The sequence below is a fragment of the Mirounga angustirostris genome, unplaced genomic scaffold (assembly GCF_029215605.1).
Source record: "Mirounga angustirostris isolate CCGP_5_RB_7025 unplaced genomic scaffold, mMirAng1.0.hap1 SCAF_14, whole genome shotgun sequence".
Classification (NCBI taxonomy): domain Eukaryota; kingdom Metazoa; phylum Chordata; class Mammalia; order Carnivora; family Phocidae; genus Mirounga; species Mirounga angustirostris.
The window spans coordinates 8,544,454-8,558,507 of NW_026991722.1; positions in this window are offsets into that span (position 1 = coordinate 8,544,454).

Here is a 14,054-nt window from a genome sequence, read left to right on the forward strand (position 1 = left end):
AAATGAGAGGCTGGTAAAATTAATCACATACATTTAGAAGCATCTATTTGAAGGAAAAACAAAATAACATGCAGCAGATTTAAAAGTATTACTATGTTGTTTTTCTTTGCTCAATTTTTTAAATCTACAGAAAATTAGAAATTTTTGCATCTGTAATATCAAATATTCATAACAATAGTGTATTGACATGTATAAACCTGAAATTTACAATGTAATATATAGTTCAACTATATTTAATAGAGAGAAACACTTGGAAAGTTGGAAATAACTTGCTCATGGTCTGTTCATAGCCTTCCTAGCAGTATTACACACAGCTGGAGTCTATCAACAAGAGCAGATTTTTCTCAAAGTTGACTCAGATAGATTGGACAATAAGATCAAATCCATCTACTTAAATACATTAAGGAACTCACAATCTCATCCAAATTAAGCATATTCTAAAAATATCTTTTACCACTTGCCTATTTCTTATGATAAATGTCAATATCCATATCTATGTATACAATAATTCTTACATCAAGAAATTAGAAATCAAAGAAACATATTTCAACAGAAATAAATTCAGTGTTATTCATAAACGTTTATGAGGCTTGGTGACATTACTTTAAGAGCACTGTGGTTATAAGTAACATCTTTAGAGGGTTCATTTAATATCTTATATGTTAAATATAAATAGAGTATTTTAGTGCTAGCTATAGAGTTGACATATTATCAGTCATTCAGTTAACAGGCATCCACTGAGCATCTACTGTGTGCCAGAGACTTGGCTATGCATTCTATATATAATAGTAAACAAACAGACACAATCTCTAACCTTATAGAGCCTACAAGCCAGTAGAGGTCATGGATTAAAGATAGTCTAATAAGCAAATTTTCCAAATGTGATAAGTACTAAGAAATAGTCAAATGAGTTGTTAAGGATAGGGAATTGGGAATAAATCATGAGGGGGTAGATGAGAAGCATGGATGATCTGGTGCCAGGGAATGCTGTCCTGTGCCCTTCAGGGCCACCTTCAGGATGGGAGAATGTATTCCACCAGTAGCTGGAAATGTAATACCACTCTTTCCCCTTGGGGTCAAAGATCTTTCTCCCTAAGTCCACATCCCTCTCCTGGAGCAGCCTGACCAATTTAGAAATAGAAACAACTGCTTTTCTCACTTTGATTAGGCACACTCCACAGGTTCATCCTGGCTTCAGAACTGCCCAGAGGTCAGCAGAAGTACTGTTATCTCTCACTCCAGTCCCATCTCTCCCTCTGCCCTACACTGCCTGTTCCCTTCCCCCATAGGCATTATACCCCCAATAAACTTCCTGTATGTTGTTATCTCAGAATCTGCCTCCTGCGTAACACATACTTCAACAGCCAATGCCCCATGGCTGTGACTTGGAGAGATCTACCATAGAGAATTAAATATCACAGGAAAGAGGCCATGGATGGAAAAACAGAGGATAGAAACTTTGCTGACAAAGTAATGTAAAAAGGGTGTGAAGATGCAGTAGCATATTCACTAATATTGCTTGTATATATTAATAAACCCAAGTAATTGAGGAATAGACTTGAGTTTATTTGGAAATGAATATTGGAATATAAATTATGAGTTCATTAAATATCACACTAAGTCACTTGAGACTTATTCAATAAGCAAAAGAGTGTCTGTTTTTTTGAGGAAGAACAAAAATATTCACACCAGAGTTTCAAAGATAGACTTAATAAAGAGTAGAGGAAATGAGTAAGTTAAAAATACATTGCAGTCAGTGGTCAAGGTGAGAAATTATGAAACTATGGACTGGAGTAGTGAATATAGATAAGTAGCAGTAGAAAAATATTACAGATTTTTTGGAGGCAGGTTTCACAAATATGTGGTTAGTTCAGAGTAAAGAGTAAGTCAAAATTAAATTTGTTTCCTATAAGATTGGAAAGATGTTGCTTAAATTAGCTCAGGCAAAAACAGTGGTCAAAGAGACAAGTTTGAGAAATGAGAAAAGGTAATGAGTTCAATTTTGTCATGTTTTGAGGCAATAGTGGGCCATCCTTGTGCATATTTATGTCAAGATAGAAATTCTCATCTCTAGGTCGGAAGGAGACTGTATCTAGAACTGTCTATACAGAGACCATGCTTGAATCTGTGTGAATATGATGAGGTAAAGCCCACACAATGAAAATCAAATGTTAGAGTATGGCTTTGTGTTTATTCAATGCCATAGATAATTAAGCAATTGACTAAAAAATGTTTGTTGAGCATCCCCTAAGGTCTTTATCTAGTTACTTAGATCAATATTCCCAATAATATTCAAGTTGGAGAAAATATGGAAAAGCTTCACTAATTTTAACTTCTAAGTCCTAGTTTCCTCGTCTATAAAAATGCAAATAGCAACTTCACAGAATTGTAGCTTTAAATGAAATGTGTAAGTAATTTCTGATACATTAATTAAACATAAAGAAGAAATAAACAGACTTGCTAAGATAGATGGGTTAGTTTTTATCAAATGCAATAATAAGGCTAGGAGTCAGAAATACAGAGCAGATAGAGAGCAAACACCATCAAGGACTGGGCCATTTTCATCTTTCTGCATTGCCACCCTTAGCTCATCCTTAAAGGCTTTTTCCTTAAGCTTGTTGTATTATAATCACAGAATATCTGCTGCATCTTGCTGGGCAGGAAATAGGAGGGGAAGGATCAATGATAAAAATGGTTTTCTTCTAGTAAGATTCTGCCTTTATGGTGATTAGACAGCCTCCCAAAGCTATGTTATAGGGGGAAAAATGATAAAGAGGAAAACATTGCACAAAATACTGAGATGGATATGTAAAAATATATTCAAAGTCAGACATATCGTAAACAAACAGAAACAACAAAGGCTAAAAGAGATTATTAAAGCACAAACAGAATGGGAAAAACCAAAAACATGTAAAGAAATGAACTAATATTTATAATCTATAACAGTAAGAAACCATATTAAATAAAAGAATGTCTTCCGTTGCTGAATAACCTAGAATTCTAAACTCAGGTAAACTAATACGTGAGAGGCAGGGCAAAATCAATTGTAGTTTTAGGCAAAGGCAGGATTTTCCATTCTTGATGAAAGAACTCGGGATATTCTTCAGGAACTTACAGTTTTGAATTACTCAAACCCTTTCCTTCCTCAGAGTACTCAGACATGCTCTTGCTTTCGCCCTGCCAAGAGCTTTTACAGCTCTACACTAATATGACTCCTAATATCACTTGGGTCCTAGTTTAAATGGGATTTGTTCTGAGATGCTTTCTTGATTACTCAAATCTGAATAATGATTCAGAGTATTATTTTTAATAATCTTTTGCATGACCTGTTCATTTCTCTTCATAGCCTTGATCACATGTTGAAATGTATACCTGTTTATACATCAAGAGAGGGACAGTGGACAAGGAGATGGACACTGAGCAACCAAAAATGCCTGTTATCCATGCATGATTTTTCTGTACTTCCTCCCTTCCTTTCTCCCTCTCTCCCTCCTTCCCTTTTCCTCTCTTCCTCATTCCATCCATTAATTCATTCACAAATATTTATTGAGAACCAGCTATGTACTTGACACTACAAGCCATAGACTTGTCTGCAGAGAAAAATAAAAACAGAAAAATTAAATATTCATCTTGGCAAGAACTATGTTGGGGTATGCTCAAAAAGAGATATACAGAGCAGCTAACAGCATGGAGGAAAGAAAGCATTATTTCCTAGAGAAAGGAACATTGAATCTGAAATTTGAGGGTTCATTAAGAATCACTATATGAGGGCGCCTGGGTGGCTCAGTTGGTTAAGCAACTGCCTTCAGCTCAGGTCATCATCCTGGAGCCCCGGGATCGAGTCCCGCATCGGGCTCCCTGCTCGGCGGGGAGCCTGCTCCTCCCTCTGACCCTCCCCCCTCTCATGTACTCTCTCTCATTCTCGCTCTCTCAAATAAATAAATAAATCTTAAAAAAAAAAATCTAAGAATCACTATATGAAGAGGAAATATTGAGAGAAAGTCTCTCCAGGCAAAAAGACTTTCTACTATATTAAATGTAATAAACACATACCTCAAAAGGCATATTCGGCATAGTAAATTTTATATATCCAAATATATAAAATCTGATGAAATCAGAGAGGGAGACAAACCATAAGAGATTCAACTATAGGAAACAAACTGAGGGTTACTGGAGGGGAAGGGGGTGGGGGACAGGGTAACTGGGTGATGGGCATTAAGGAGGGCACTTGATGTAATGAGCACTGGGTGTTATATGCAACTAACGAATCACTAAACTCTACTTCTCTACCTCTGAAACTAACTAAATAAAATATATTTCAAATACAGATTTGTTGTCTTATACATAGCTAGTCATTATTGTTATTACCAAGAATAAACTATCTTCACTGTGCTCTAATCACTGGCTGCACATATCCAATGATTGGAAGAACTAAAAAAAAATTAAAATTCAATATGTGTAAATTTTGTTTGGAATAAGTAGAACTTTACTCCATGTATTTCTTTTTTTACAATTCCCAGAGGGCATGTTTCTTAGGGAAACAATATATACTTTTTGTCTCCAATCCTAAACAAGTCTTCCTGCTAAAGTGGTTTGAAAACACAAACACACTCATCTTGCATTCCAACACACTGCTAGATGCTGATGGTAAGTGTGAACAAAATTCATTGTTTCTACCCTCACAGATGAAGTTTTAGATGCAGGCAAATGAACAAGTAATAGAAGCAGAGTTTGGTGAGTGCAAGGAAATGTGTAAGAGGGGCACATTTGAAGGTAAAGTAAGACAAACACAAGGATTTGGGGAGACTTAGATATTCATTCATCATAAAACTTACCCAAGAACCTTGCATCAAAACAAACAGAAACCTTTTTTGATTCTATGCCCAATGCAAGACATATAGTCCATATCTCTATTCCCCTTCAAGGTAAAACTTTCTAAAATAATTTTCTGTGTTTGTTTTATGTACTTCTCCATCAATAATTTAACTCTCCCCATTATTACTTAGTCACATGAATCCAGAAAAACTGTTCTTGTCAAGGTTACCAATGGCTTCTAGATAGCCCAAACACATTGCTTACCTCCCAGTCTTTAACCTGGACTCTCAACAATGTTCTCTATTTTGTGAAGATTATAATTTTACACACACACACACACACACACACAACCAATTCAATTGATTACTGAGCTCTAGACTTGTATGCCCAACTATCTACTTGGTATCTACATTTAGATGTCTAATAGACATTTTAAATGTAAAAGGATTTATTGCTCTAATAATTCCAATGGTATGGGAAATTTAATCAACACCCCTTTTACTACAAATACACAGAAATGCCATTACAACCTAAGGAAATAAGGAATAGGACCAAGATATAAGCCCTAACTTCTAGTGGTTGGGTTTTTAATGCTCATATTAGCACAGGAGATGTGATATTAAGCTCAAGTGAAAAATCAAGCCTGCTTCTGCCCACAACAGAGTATAAACAAATTACTCTCCTAGGAGAGAAAAGAAAAGAAAAGAGCAAAGGAAAGAGCAAAGGAAAGAGCAAAGGAAAGAAAGGAAAGAAAGGAAAGAAAGGAAAGAAAGGAAAGAAAGGAAAGAAAGGAAAGAAAACTCAGACTTGGGCAGGCGCTGACATGGAGGAGCTAAGTAATGACCAAGTTGGAAAATCAACCTAATTGCCAGTGAAACCTTTGGAATATGTAGAAGAAATAAACCAAATGACCCAAGAGCCTGGAGGCCTATAGAAAACTCAATGTGATAGGAAAATTAGCTCAAAACCAAAATTTCGAACCATTAATAAGTAGTAAGGGGGAGTAACAAACACAACAGGAAAATTAGCACCCCAAGAACTTGAGTTATGGCAATCTGAAAATGCTACAAAATAATCACAGTATCTTTAAAAGATAAAAGATACAAGGGAGGGTTTAAAATATATTAAGGTCCAGACTTGCATATCCAACTCTCTACTAGATATATAAACCATAAGAATATTTTAACAAGCCCCCAGTGACCAACCCTGAAGTAGAGCCATCACATCTATCCACATTGCTTTGGCCACAAGTTAAGCACATGGTCACCTATAAGTAAAGGGTGCCCAGAAAGAGGAGAAAATAGGTTCTATGTGCACATGCAAGGTTCTACCAAAAGATCAACAAATAAAGATAGTAACTATATGGAATATTTGAATAGCAAAATTGAAAGTTTGATCTACTATAAAATATATGGGTGGAGATGGAGGGGTATGTCCATATATCCCTTAAAAAAGAACCAGTAAAAAGGGAACACATCCTTTTCTAAGTATATTTCAGCAAATAGGATATTTACAAAATTGCTGATATACTTGCTTGCAAAGAAGTCTTAGCAAATTCCAACAACCTTCCATCTCGACAAATTTCAACAAATTATAGATGACATTTTGCAGTCATAAAGCAACTAAGGTAGAAATATATTTTTATAAATAATTTAAAAATTATTTGGAAATTTATGTGAGTTAAAGAAAATTATAACAAACTACAAAAAAAAAAAGTTCTACATATTCACTGTGCAGTATTCAGCTAACCCAGTGTTTAGAGGCCAGTTTATAGCTTTGGATACATTTAGTAAATGACATGAAGAGTGAAAACAAATTAGTTAAATTAGAAATTGTGAAACTTGAGACAGTAAAAGTAGATTTTTGAAAATGGGAAGCAGAAAAACAAGGATTAACAAAAATTATGAAAGAAAAAAATTCCTTTAAAAAGTACATATAAATTGAATAAAACAAGATTGACTTGAAAAAATGATAAAGGAAAACAATATCAGAAATGGATGCAGATAGAGTAGATATTTGTAAATGATTTGAGAACGCTATTATGCCAAAACATATGAAGACATAACAAAATAAAATGGACAACTTTTTAGAAAAACATACTCTATCAAAAATTGAGGAAAACTAGAAAATTAGAGTGAATGCATGACCATTAAAAAATTGAACAATCAAGACACAAAACACTTTGGGTAGGTTTTACCAAATTTTAGAGGAAAAGATAATCTTGTTCCATATTATTTCAGAGAATGCCCAAAGATCTACAAAAATTGCATTAAAATATTTATATGGATATACAATATCTATAAAATTATATTTAAAATGTGATAACCAGTCTAGATGCACACTGTAGGGATGTAAGTTGGCTAAACACTTGGGAGAGCAGTTTGTTGGTATCTATCAAGTCTGAAGAGGTACATAAACAGCAGTTCCCTGGACCAAGTGAAAAGAAATGGAAGAAGCAGAAATGGACAGGTGGAGTCCAGCCAGAAGACTTCTTTGCAAATCTAAGACATGACTCTGACCTTCTCCCTGAATTCATTGTCAATATTTTTCTTAGAATGGTGTAAGGGGAGTGGCTGATAACCATTAATTATCTGTATGAATGAAACAATGAATGAGCATAATGAAAATATGTGAGGCCCTATTCTGTATGTCGAATGGAGTCCAAATGGGAAGTCCCTGCTCCTTTCTCAAGCAATAATCTGGATTATTTAGATGTCAGTACACAGTTACTGCTGGTTATTTCCTTTTAACCAAAAAAAACCTGTATCAGTGGGAAAGCAAAACAGACAAAGAAAAACAATCAGGGTATTCTAACATGCAAAAGTAAGGCTAGATCAGTTTTCAAATGTACCTGGAAATACTGCAGAGAAAAGTTATAGGGCCTAATTAGGAAAATTATATTTGTTTTCCATCACGCTTACATATGTGTTTATATACATGTACATCTCGAGGGTATCTCATATGTGGCTCATGCACAGATATATATTAGTTCTAATAAGATAGGCTAAATAAAAACATCTCATTAGGCTCATATCCTTTTAATTGCATGCATTAACCATCAATTAAATCTAAGCACAATAAAGTTCTATAACAGTAGGCAATACATTTCATCTATTATAATACATATCCTGACTGTGTGATATTTAAAGATTTCTAAAGAATTGCAAATATGGCTATTAATCCTACAGCTAAACCATAACTATAAGTTACAAATATAATTTAGTATTCATGCAGCATTCTGTGTCTCTAAAGAACATGTAAATATTAAGTTAAATCTTTAATGGTTAGCCACTGAAATTGTAGATGGAATCATAAGTTCTTTTTCTATTTTACAGCCCTCCATGGGGAAAAGAGCTATCACTGACTCATTCTCAGTGGGGGAATGCGTTACTCCTACATAGTTTTTCTCTTAAAGCTGTGCACACTTAGCTAAGTAATGCCTTATAACTAAAGTTTGCAACTTTCTCTCTACCCACACTCAGCACTCTGTAATTGCACAAAGCTACAAATATTCAGAGAAAGTACTTTTTGTTGAAAATGCTTAATTTTATTTAATAAATCAGGCTTATCCAAGTTCCCCGGGCAGCCCTTTTATATGAAAGTGGTTCCACACACAGCAAACTCTGCTGGTAGCTAAGGCTATTGCTTTTGGTCATAATTCTAGAGAAATAAATAACTTAAATAAATAGACTTGAGTTTTACAAACCTGGTATCCAAACAATTCCTACTTTTATTTATGTAAAAAGAACAGAGGAGCCAGTAAAGGAGGGAATAAGGAAGTGACCAGAAAGGCAAGTAGAAATAAAACTGTATTTAGTGTTCCTAAAATTTAATAGGAAATAATCCAGAGGCTAAGACAAAGATATACAAAGGAAAAAAAATTCACAGAAAAGGAAACCCAAAAAATGAAAAAAATATTAATAAGAATATTAATACATAAATGGTAAGAAACACACTCTCATATAGTGCTGAAGGAAAATGTAAATTTTCATGACAATTTTGGGAGAGAAGACAATTTACTAAAATATATCAACAGTTCTTAAATCTGTACTATATTTTATAACAAAATTATTCTAGGAAAATACCAAGATATATATGAAAGCTTTCTGTTAAAAACATATTCACTCTGCATTATTTATAATAGCAACAACAATAATAAAAATTGGGAATAATCTAGAAAACTGGGCCCTTACTGAATAAATTATAATTATCCTTACAGTGTAATATTATATGCCTTTAAATTATATGGAAAGAGTTTTGGTAACACAAAAATGAGGCGCTAACATAATGATGAATAAAAAAGCACATTGCACAATTTTATATACATAATGATTCTAATTATGAATGTATATACCACATAAATACATGGTAGCAAGATATTCAAAATATATTATGAAATGGGGCTTTTCCTTTTATCCAGTTTTACCCAAGTCTTCAACATGGTAAACAAAGGATTCTTAGGTACCTCTCCTAAAACAGATAACAGAATGACCAGAAAGAAAACCAAAAGGCTGGGAGGAGAGAAATCTTGTTCTGTACCCATTAGGTCCTCCCACATCTGGAGGGGGGGTGTATAAAGAGGGGATTTCACACTGACAGGGAGACATTGGAAAGTCCTGTTATCTGAGCCCTGAGGTACTTCCTCTCCTCTTTTCCTGAGAGACAAAGGGAGGTTACCCACACCCACCTGAAACCAAATCAAGCGGAGTCTGGAGACAATCTTAACTCATGTCCTTTGGAGGTGGGGGTGGGGGTGAGGGGAGATTGGTTCCTCGGTCACATCAGAAAAATAAAAAGCAGCCTGTTGTTACAGAGCCGGGAGATGATGGTCTACTAGTAATTGCCTGTACTTTCAGGCAATTTGTTGGGACAAGAATGAATGAATGTTTGGGATGGATCATGAGTGGATCCAGGAGAGGTACCGGACTTGCATCGTTTAAACAAACAACTCACCCTATAGGATCAGCTTGCATGGGTGAGGTTGGTACCTAGAGAAGAGCTCTCTCTGGAAGGGACTCGGAGAACACAAGACGGATGGCAGAGTGACTAGTGGCTAAATGGGAGAGGAGTGCCATGACAGACAGGGCTGGCACCTGACCATCTAATGACCAGAGAAGCAGGCATGGCCAAAGCAATGTGCCTCTCCATAGGGCTTTCCCTCTATCCTCTGTCCCAGCCATCTACTCTAGCCCTGAAAAATGTGAGGCAGCCTAGTGAGTCAGGGAGACGGAGTGGGAGAGCAATGTGGAAAAAAGAGAAGCAGGCATTGCCCATTCTCCCTGCAGGCTTCCCAGCCTGAGGCCAGACTGAAGAAATGCAAAATCTTTGACTCAGCTGAGAGACTGAAACTTTGATAATTGATGAGATTGGATTCCTTAACCAGTGATACAATAGATCATTTGTTAGCGCCCAATAATAATGTGCAAAAGCTCTGGTAGTTCTAGATTTTAAGGAGGAATGAAGAACAAAGCTTGTCCTAGGCAGCAGTATGAAAAAGATATAATTACTTCCCTTCCCGTTTGCAACTTGCTCAAGTAGCCAAACACTCCAAAATGTAGAGTGTTTTTTCTATAAGGTCTAGAATTAAGATGATTTTCATTGTACTTTGTATATTAATCTTCACCTTCAAAGTATTTTAGGACAGCAAGAGATTCAACATTTTTTTTTTTTTTTTTTTGTCTACGGATGTCAGTCTTTCAAAGGGAATCAATCATTTCAAATGATCCAGAAATGTAGACAAGTATCAACACTGAAAATGTGGGTTGCATAGGACACCTGGGCATTCATTAGTTAATTGTGAGCAGATAGTTTCAGAGGAATGGAATAAGATAGAATATAGATTTCCAAGAATTAAATATGGAATTAAATTAAAATTAAATTATGGAATAAGCACGGTTTGTCAAAAGAGTCAAAAACGGCCATGAGAGGAAGCCAAGTGAGTAATGCCTGACCAAGGAGAAAGAAGTGATTAAGCTGCTAGATACGAGTACCTGATTTCATCAAACACGTACAAGGTCTTGATATCATAGGACTGATCCATCAAAGGAAGCACCTAACTTGTGGTATGTGTTATCTTTTGACACATGTCCACATGGATGTGCTACCACAGTTTGCCACTTAAGATGTCCAAAACCAACCTGATTTTAATCTTTCCTAAACTAGAAGCCTGTATTCCCCAAGATAAAATGATACAGTTGTTCTCCCACAAAAATGATGATGACACACCTTAGTGGATATTGGTACTTACCTGTGAAATATCTTCAATGACATAGTCATGCAGATTTTACTCTCAACTCTATCATTGACTCCAGTATTGTAGTTCTCAAGTGTTTTATTTGTTTAGTTTATGCCTGTTGTCTTGGAGTACTTATTAAAAGTCCCCCCATACATTCTTTTTTTTAAAAAAAGATTTTATTTATTTATTTGAGGGAGGGGAGAATGCCACTCGCAGAGGGGAAAGGAGAGGGAGAGAGAACCTCAAGCAGGCTCTGAGCTGAGCATGGAGCCCGACTTGGGGCTCGATCTCACGACCCTGAGACCCTGACCTGAGCTGAAACCAAGAGTAGGATGCTTAACGACCCGAGCCACCCAGGCACAGCCCCCCATACCTTTAAAAATTTGGGGTTTAGATGGTAAACAATATGTCCACTTTAATCTTGACCTACATCGCATGCCATCTACTCTATCAGTTTACGTTTTTCCTTCAGTTTATCACCGGAGCAATTCTTTTATACTTTTCTCATGGCCTTTCCCATGCTCCACTATACTATTTAAATGTCGATCTGTGCTGCTTGGCCACTTGCTGACCTACTCTCAGATATATTCCTCCCTCCTCTGCTTTGTACGCGCCTTTCCCAGGCCCCCTGCCAGTGGCTTCCAGGTAGCTTCCACCAATGGGGGATCCTGATGCTGGAGGGCAGGTGGAGGGGAGAATCCAGAGCTCTTCTTCTCTTGCTCTATCTAGAGTTGTAGCTCTCATGCAGTTGCTTATCCACTGTGGCTCTAACTCCTATCTGATGGCCATCCCTTGAAGAAGGGACATATCAATAGTAGTTTTAGTTCTTATCATACTGTTTCTGTCTCCCCAGCAGCCTCTCCCAACTGTTGCTTGGCTAGCTTCTGAGTTCTTCAATTACTTTGTAACCAGTTCCCTGCATCTGATCTCCTCTGTGTGTAGACCTAGGGTATTTTCTATTTACTTGACTGGACACTCACTGATATAAAGTGTAAGTTTTATGAGGGAAGTGGTTTCATTTTACTCATTTTGTGTCTTTTTCGGCATCTATAATGTATTACATGTATATGATATTTCAAAAGGAGTATATCAAATTGAAATATGAATTGCTGATGTAGAGCATTTCTTGGTATCACAGTGAGGCCAAGCATTCTTAAAAATGTTGTATAATTAAATATATATCATCCTCGAGAAGTTTACTTTTCCATGCAATACCAAATGCACCATAATTTTTAACAGAACATTTGCCTTGGGAGCAAGGTGAGGTATTACAGGTATACAAATCCAGTGGGCCTCTCAGCCTTTTACTTTCTATTGAAATAACCAAACTTTGATATAGAATCAGGAAGCTAACTCAGTTTTTCAATCTAAGAAAAGTAGTGCATATCTTATCCACAAACTCAGATAATCTCATGCCACAGGAATTAGACACCTGCTCATAGCATTTATTAACATTTAATTCTCCAGATAGCCTCCATATCCAGAAATCAATATCCGTTACCTAATGGAATTATCAAACTATTCTATAGATTAACACTAATTGGTACTCTAAGGTCTCATAGGGAGTCTGGAAATATAAAAGGGTTCAATGTAAATTAAGAAAAATTAGTCCATCAATATGGACTGCTTGGGTTTCATCTCTCTTCTGTGTTGGGTGTTTCTAAAGGAGAGGCATTGGAGGCCAAAGTTAGGCAAAACCTTAAAATAAAATTGGGAAAACAAGTCTCTCAAAAACTAAACATATCCCCATACCTGATTTACAAGGGTTGCCTGTTGGGCAAAGTAGGTCCCTTTGTGGATGCTGTCTTCAGTTTTGCTCCAGGGCTAGTAAGCGATTCAACAACATGGTATTGTGTGCATTAAGGAATAGAGTTTCTTGGGGGGGAAGAGCAGAGTTAGGAAAGCTTAGGTCAGCCAAAACACGAAAGGTATAGGTTCCACATGTTTCAGGGGAAACTGCTGGAGTTGGAAGCTCTGCTGGAAACATCGTGTCCTCCAGTAAATTGACACCCCGCTTCCTACTGCCCTGCTCAGCAGCGCCTGGTGATTGGAATCCGTGTGCTTGCTGTTCACACAAACAGTCCCCAAACGCCAGTTGCCCATAATCTGGGGAGTTTAGGGCCTGTCAGAACAGGAGTGTGTTGGAGCCTGCCTGTAGTGGCTCAGAGAGAGCCCATTGTTTACTTTTTAAAATTTTGCAAGCTCCTGTGTTACAAAAGTAACAGTCCTAGCCTTAGGGAACTGATGTTCAATAAGATGAAATGAGTGAATGTACATTAAAATGGAACACGACGAGGGCTACAGTAGGTCTGAGAACTTTCCTACACGGGGAAATATACTCTAGCGCCTGTTGTTCATATTAATTTTACCTGCGTGAGTGGTAGCTATAATTTCTTCTATCTTCTTTCTTTTTCATGGTTAAAAACAGGAATTTAAATGATTTCAATATCTATCACTATGCAGTAAATGCCATTTATACACATTCTTGTTGTCTTTGCAATAGGAAAAGGCCTGAGACTCTGGAGGGAAAAAGTAAATTTACAAATATGTTCTTGATTTTTTATTGGCAGCTGTAAATATCCTCCCCAAGTCCCTAATTGAAAACAGATACTGGTTTTGTATTCTTTTTTTATATTTCAATGCTATAGCTATTAAGGTTATGCATACAAAGTTTATGCAGCAAACTTTTCAATAAAACCCTTTACATACAAAGTTGAATAGGGTTAAAGAGTCTTACCCCAAACATTACACCAAAGCATTCTGAGCTCGAAATATTGCTTTTTCTGCACTATTTATATGGCTTATCTTAAGTATACTTTCTCTTAAAATACTTTATCGATTTAGATATGCTGTCAGTAGACTCCATACGTATAATTTGTGTATTGAGGATCAAACATTTATCCCATAATTTTAATGGAATTCTGTCCATAATCTTTTAAATCGGTGGTATGAAGTATGGTTATTTCAGTCTGTTTAAGCCCAAGTGTTACATAAACAGATACTG